Source organism: Myotis davidii, unplaced genomic scaffold (genome assembly GCF_000327345.1).
Source record: "Myotis davidii unplaced genomic scaffold, ASM32734v1 scaffold1383, whole genome shotgun sequence".
Lineage (NCBI taxonomy): Eukaryota > Metazoa > Chordata > Mammalia > Chiroptera > Vespertilionidae > Myotis > Myotis davidii.
Genome location: NW_006295083.1, coordinates 645,279 through 653,156, shown reverse-complemented (window position 1 = coordinate 653,156; position 7,878 = coordinate 645,279). Strand labels below are relative to the sequence as shown.

At 42.1% G+C, this 7,878-nt stretch overlaps 1 protein-coding gene across 1 annotated transcript in view; it reads left to right on the top strand.

Moving 5' to 3' along the window:
- Positions 1-7,878, top strand: part of TMEM164 (transmembrane protein 164) — a 218,859-nt gene that overhangs the window by 13,204 nt on the left and 197,777 nt on the right. The window lies entirely within an intron of this gene.

The following is a 7,878-nucleotide window of genomic DNA, read 5'->3' as shown; positions in this document are numbered from 1 at the left end:
ATAACAGTAGCAAAATTACAGTTATGAAGTAGCAATGAAAATAATTTTATGATTGGGGGTCACCACAACATGAGGAACTGTATTAAAGGGTCGCGGCATTAGGAGGGTTGAGAACCACTGCACTAGAGGAAGGCACCCTGTATGTGCAGCCTCCCAGGGCTGAGGCCTTGTCATGTGACTTCACAGCCTTGGGGCCCTGAGTGTCCCTTCCCATCAAGACCATTGCAAGGCCTCAGTGCATATTCCCAAGCATGGTGAGTAAATCCGCAACTCCATAATCTCAAAGTTGAGAGAAATGAGGAGACTAAGGTCATGCTTTCTGTAATGATTCTGGTTCCCTGGGACGAGCTGGCTTGGAGGGTACTTATAAAACAAACAGTAACCAAAAGAAACTACAACCTTTAGAAGTTTGACATAGAAAGTCACTGTTCTGAGAGACGTAGGGGAGATTGTAACAAAGGATCTTCTTCATATCACCACTTGCTCCTTGTCAATTTGCATTTGTTAAGAGTTTTCTTTTTTAAGTTCCAGGCACTTGAGAGTGTACATGCCTATTGTTGCACTTTATTCTCTGCACCCTGCAGGAATGTGACTGAGGGTCATGTGCTTAAGTGTCTCATTATCATTATCATCAGCACTTTTACATCCAACCCTTCGAGCCACACACCACTGCAGGCTGCTGCTTCATGCAGTCATTTCTTCCTATTTCCTGGGCTCCCAGCTCCAGGAGGAATAGCAGGGCACCCTGAATAAAGGGGCTGCTTTTACTTTTGGATTTCTTTTTGGCTGCATGGTAGTCACTGCACTTTCCACTTCAGCTTTCCCCAGAATAGTCTTGCAAGCTAACACCAAGCCAAGGTCAAGTTTCTGTGTTTGCTTGTGGGGTTTCTGGCCAGTGAGTGAAGAGAACAGATTAACGCCCCCCTGCACAAGCCCTGTGGCTGGCTGTCCTCTCTGAGCAGGACTCTCAGGGGGTTGTTGTCTTGGGCAAGGAGGTCAGGGGTAACCTTTAGGCCAAGGCTGCATTAGATTTGTAGAGAAGAATGTGAAGCCTGCGACTGCACGGGGGCTCCTGACTGGTTGTGTGGTGTTTGGCCATACCTCACAGCCAGGCTGTGTTTGCCCAGATGGACACATGTCTAGGATCATCTTCCAAAATTTCTTACTCCCTGCTTTGGGTCTGTCCTGAAAACAATTTGCATAGTTCACTGTGGTTTGCACCTGTTGTTTTTTTATTCCCCTTTTCCATAGTTAGTTTGCAGCAAACTGAGAATTAATCCAGGCTCCTCACACTTCTTTTTTTATGTTTTCATTTCTCTCTTTTTTATATTTTATTGTTTAAAGTATTACATAGCACTCCTTTTTCCCTCGTTGACCTCTCCAAGCTGCTCCTATCCCCCTGCACATGCCCTCCACACCCTACTGTATGTGTCCATTGGTTATGCTAATATGCATGCATACAAGTCCTTTGGTTGATCTCTTATTCCCCTTCCCCTGCATTCCCTCTGTAAGGGTGAATATATCCTTTCTGATTGGTGTTTCTCGTTTCTTGGGATATATTCCTAGAACTGGGATCACTGGGTCAAATAGAAGTTACATCTTTAGTTTTTGAGGACAATCCATACTGTTCTCCACATGGACTGGACCAGTCTGCAATTCCACCAGCAGTGCATAAGGGTTCCTTTTTCTCCGCATCCTCACAGTGTCTTGTTAGGTAGTCAGCACTGTGTTGAAGTCCAAGCGATCCACCGCTCCTCTGTTTGTGTCTATCTCCACAGCCTTGACTGCAGGCTGGCCGGACCAATCTGCCCACTTAGCCTGTCTGTCTGCTGTCAATCTTAATCTCTCAAGCAGCTGTTTCTGACAAGGCTATTAGTAGAGAGGGTGCTGTATCTCATTCTGGGACTAAAAGGCCTCTCTTCAACCCTGTCCCTGAGGGCTATTTGGGGTTATTCAGATTTTTTGTGTCCTTTGTACCACTCAGGGTGTAGTCTGGGTGTGCCTATATTAGCTGCCTTGAGATTGCTGGGAGGGGCTGGCTCTTCAGGAGAAAAAAGGCTGCTAGGTCCATGGGTCAGGAATGTCCCAGTGCCTGTCTCACCTTTCCCTGACCCACTCTCCTCCACAGCCTCTCCCCAGACTCCACAAGTCCACACCTCCATCTGTACCTCAGCAACAGGTGAGTGTTTGTATTTGAAAGGTCCTATGTGCTGGGTTTATCTAATAAAAGCAAAGACCAAACAGAGGCAAAACTGCTAGTTTCTCTCCCCCTGGCACTGTGAGTTTGGGCAGTTCTTCAGGCCGCCCCTCTGGACTCAGTCTCTTGTGGCTGTGGGTTTAGATCTAGAACCCCCTGCCACCAGGAGCCCTGTGGACTTCCTTTCCATTGTTGGATGTTATGCTTGTCCCCAAGGGACACAAACTTGGTGCTGTGCAGCTTCCTTCTGACCCTCTAGGCTTGGTGGTCTCCCAACTCTCTTCAGCCCAGATCCCTGATCCTATTGTTCTCCAGGCATCCTCTGCCCTTCCCAGCTGCGAATTGTCTCCCCAGCTGTGTATACTTCGCCAATTCTGGGTGGATGTTATTTGACTTAGTTGCTCCTTCTATCTGCCCTGGGATAAGGCTCGGGACACGTCTGCCTATTTAAATGGCTGACATTTTTTCTCCTCCACACGTCTTTGCTTGTTACCTTCCTTGGAGTTGGGTTCTCACTTTCTAGTCACAACTGTCCATTGACATTAAGGACGGTTGGTGCTGCTGGTCATTTAGGGTCCCATTTGGACATTTTAAATACTGTAAACCTGAAACAGGGTCAGATGGGATAAAATAGTTGGATTTAGGAGGAAAAGTTCACTATAATTTTTGGTTATATCTACACTTTCTGAAAAGTTAGCAGTAATAAAATTACTTGTAACATTTTGAGCATGCATGTATTATGCTCCAGGAACTATGCTTGGTATTTTACCTCATTTGTGGCCTTCCACAAAGGTCATTTTTGTCTTATGTAATTCTTCTTTCTCTTTGTTCTAGCTGATTTCACCTTTGGTTGATTATAGATACTAGATAAAGGATTCTAGAAATACTTTATCAGGTTGTTGGAATAGAGTGATGCCACATCAGAGCTAAAATAAACCTCAGAGATCATCTATTTTGACTTCTCCCTCCTTTTTCCAGATGAGCAAGCAGACCCAGAGAGGTGAAGTGACTTGCCTAAGGTCACAGCTAGATAGAAGCAGAGCTGGGTCTCCTGACTCTGTAGAGTTCACTGCGTGTCCATAATACCACACATGGTCTTCTTTCATTCATAATCATTCCAGCGTAAAAGGACCTGAACTTTTGTCTTGCTCACTAGTAGATAAATAAAAATCTTGTGGTGTGTGTGTTTTTTTAAACATCATTGTCTATTGCAGCCTGGAAAGTGAGGATCTCGTGGCTGCAGGCTACCTCTGTATCTGACTGTAATAGCAGCTGCTTTTTCCATGTGTGTTTCTGCTCTTGCTTTTCTTTCACAGAGGAGCCTGAACCCAGTGCTCCCATTGCTGGCTGCTTGCCCTGGGCAGTTAGTCCAGAGAGACATGTGTTCAGTGAGCCTGTGTGTAGAGCCATTATGTTCTGCCATGAGATAGTGGTGGTTTGGAAATGGGATCCTTTCAGCTGGGGATATAACTGAGGTCATCACTTCCTTCCTCCAAATAGAAGCCTGCATTAGATCCTAGTGAACAGTTGTATGAGTCTCCAGGGCAAGGGATCAATATCAGAACTCAAGAACTTTATCTATCAGAGGTGACAAAGGCCAAAGAGGAAAAAGGTAAAAATAATCTGCCAGCCCAGTTGGGGAGAGGTCAATTCTTGGTAAAGAATGAGTAGTAATAGAAAGAGCATTAGATTAAGTGCCAGCCAGACCTGGGCCTTGATTATAGGTTTCATCACTGATTAGTTGACAGAACCTAGTTGTTTTGGCTAATCAAGAGCATCTGTGTGCTCAACCTTCTTATATAATACGATATATAGTGTGGTAGTTAAGAGTACAGGCTCTGCAATATCTGGTTGACATCATGGCCCTGTCATTGCTGAGCCAGGAGACCTTGGGAAAATCTCATCACTCTCTGTGCTTTGTTTTCCTCTTTTGAAAAATGAGGTGACAACAGTACCTGCACCTTGTAGGGTTGTTGTCAGCAACAGCACCTGACACATAGTAAGTGGGATATATGTGTTGGCTATTATGATTAAAGATGACACTCTTATTTTGATTACTGTGAAGAACAACAAAATAAAAGTATATTCTGTCGTGGCTGCATTGTATGTGCCCATGCTTTCTACTGGATTCTGTCAACGTGGAAGTGACAATAAAGATAATAAAATGAACATCAAAAATGGCATCCGTCCAAAAAAGTGGTGACAGTGGTTTGTACCATCTGTACTAGAAAGCCCCACCATCACACAGGCATTACTGCAAAGAATTCCTCCACATGGGGTTGGAACTGGTTATCACATAGCCTGGGTCACATGATAAGACTGGGGGGATGGGACTAACATGGATATTGTTGATAGATTATCAAGTCTAGTCTCGAGTCAAGCAAAATGTCATGAGTTCATCAAGCTTTAAGATGTGATCAACCTCCTAATAGAGCTTTAGTTTCTGAAAACATAATATAGCATGTATCCCAATTATGTTATTTGGACATGTTTAATTGTAATTTCCCATTTTAAAAGGCCTACAGATTTGCTGTGATTAAGAATGGTTTCTTAGTGGCGCCCCCCCCCAAAAAATGAGTGCAAGCTCTGGAGCTAGACTAGCCAGGTTCAAATCCCAGCTCTGCTGCTTTCTAGCTGTGTGGCCTTGGGTAAGTTAATTGATATTAGTGGGCCTGTTTTCTTCCCTGTAAATTGGGGTAATAGTATCTACTTCTCGCGAGAATTAAGTGCATGGCTGCATGTGAAGTATTTATAGTATCTGGTACGTAGTACTTAGTAAATATGGGTTATGGCTGTTATCATCTGTAAGATAGAAATGATCTTTGTTCTTCTGACTCGTAGGGTTAAGCATGAGAATCAAATAAAATAAGGTACGTGAATAGTGAGCTCAAGCTACATGAGAAGAATAATCTTTTGAGAATGTGAACATCCAAAGGGTTAATTAGTCCATTGTTTCTAGGATCAGATATTCATGGAAATTTCTTTGGTGATCTTGCAAAAAGGAAGAATGGTAAATTTATATGTTACATAAATGCTGAGGCCATCAAGCAATCATATCATATCATGCCTTTTCCCTTCCAGTGTGCTTGAAAGCCTTGAAGCCATGCATCCCAAGTAAAGTGGTTGAAGGATTTGAAATGTAAAGCAATGATACCCTTTCTTCAGTACTCTTATCTTAGTTAATAACACTACAGTCTATCTACTAACTCAGGTTAAGCCCCTTGAAACCTTGACACATTTCCCTTCCTTCCTTTTCTTCCCTTTCATCATCATAATCTGAGTCATCTTGATTCTGTCATTCATTATGTCCTGTATCTCTTTTCTTTTCTTTTTTGATTCCTCTGCCCTAATTCATTTGGTTGTTTATCTTTATCATCATCATCATCATCAATTATAGCAGCCTCTTGAGTGTCCCTTCTTTAATTGTCTTCCTATTCTGACCATTATTTTTAATGCTGCCAAAATGATACTGGTAAAATGCATGTGGGCCATGCCATTCCCTTACTCAAAAAACTTCAATAGTTCCCTAATGCCTTACACCATGTGTATATAAAGTAGGTCCCCAATAACAGTGTTTTATTCAATGTCATTTTGTTGTAATATTGATGAGATGCCGTAGGAACTTAACTCTTATTTATATCAGTTAGCCTAGTGTAGCAATGGTTTCCTTATACATTGTTTCATTGCAGTTCTCAGAACCTATCAATGACATTAAGTAACAATACCTTATGGTGCCCTGGACAACTTTGCTAATCAGTCATATACATGCTTTCCCACTGAGTCTCCATGTAGGTTCAGAATCTTTCTTGGCATAGTGTTTTAGGCAGCTATTCTCAATCACTTGGAAGTTGGCACATAGGCCAGGGCTGGCAAGTAGATCAACCCTTTGAAGCCTGGATTCCTGATGATAGGATTCAGGATTTTCTATGATCTTGGTCTTAACTTTTCTTTACAGCCTTGTCCTGTAGTACATTCTTCCATAGGTACCATGTACTTCCATGCTCCTCTGAGTTTATATTTTTGTTCATGCTGTACCCTCAGCCAGAAATATTTTTCTTTGATCTTCCTATTGACATGCTAGTCACCATTCAAGGCTCAGCTCAGATATTCCCTCTTGTGAGGCTTTCTTCAAGCCTTCATGCCAAATTTAGGCACTCATGTTTAGCATTTTTTTCTGCCTTGTACTATATATCTTCCCAACTCCTTAGACTGTGTGTTCTCTGAATGTTAGTAGCACATCTCTAGTTTTATTAAATTTTCTATCCCCACAGAGTCTAATGCATACTTTATTCCTAACTTAAAAATAATTGAGTGTAGTCCAGGCTCTGTTTTTTTTTTTTTTTTCAGATGAGGAGACTGAGGCTTAGAGGAAAAAGTCATGAGTTCATTTGGGGGGTTGTTGAGTTTTAGATGTTTGAGACATTGAGGCTAGAATGTCTAGCAGGCAATTGAGGTGTGGCTAGGGCTAGAATAAATGTTGATTGAGGGGGCATTTGTTTAGAGAAGAGAGAGGAGGAGAAGATGAGGACATCATGCAAACTAGGAAAGAGAATGAAGAAAAGTATTCTGTGTACTTTTGGAGGCAGAAAAAAAAAAAAGACTCAGTGATGCAATTACCCAGGAAGTGGAAGAAGACCCAAGAGAGGAAGGAGTTTCAGGAAGCAGGAGCAGGTCCTCTGTGTCATGTGATGCAAAGAGGTTGAGAACAAGGATGACTTGAGAAAAGGCAGTTAGAATTGGCAAGTACACTCTGGGTCTATTGCCAGCCACTCATCCACTTCTAAATAGTTACCCTGGGAATGTCCGTGTGTGAAGAGTTGTGTGCAAGGAGGTTTCTGGCATCAGAAAGAATGTTTACCAGCAACAGAATGGTGAATCTGGCCAGCAAAATATTGTGCAGCGTTTACAAAGGAGGCTGATCTCTGTGTTCACTTTGAAAGATGTTCATGATATATTGCTAAAATTAAAAAAAGTTGCAGAACAATATGTATGATAGAAACCTATTCTCTAAGAAAGCAAACAAACTGAGCATTTTTGGACACACTGCAAAAGTGTAGAAGAATGTACAGTTGACTCTTGAACAGCATGGATTTGAACTGTGCATGTCCATTTATATGCAGATATTTTTCAACAAAAATGCAGTTGGCCCTCTGTATCCCTGGCTTTTGCATGCATTGATTTAACCAATTGCAGATGGGAAACAGTATTTTTGATCCACGATTGTGAATCTGCAAATTTTCAAGGCCGACTATGTCTATTGTTCTACACCATTTTATATGAGACTTAAGCATCCATGGATTTTGGCATCTTCTGGGGGGTCCTGGAACCAATCCCCCGTGGATACCAAGGGATGACTACATTTTGGGGGAGTCAAAAGTTATAGGTGGATTTTTGACTGGGTGGTGGGTTGGTACCTCTAACCCCCATGCTGTTCCAGGGTCAACTGTATACCAAATACTGCTTACGCCTGAGTGATTAGGGGAAGGCACACTCACTTTTTACTTTATACATTTCTGTATTCTTTGAATTTGATGTAAGTCCACATTTCTTTAGTAATTAAGAAAAATTATTTTTAAATATATTTTTATTGATTTCAGAGAGGAAGGGATAGGGAGAGAGAGAGAAACATCAATGATGAGAAAGAATCATCAATTGCTGCCTCCTGCACCCCCCTCCTGGAG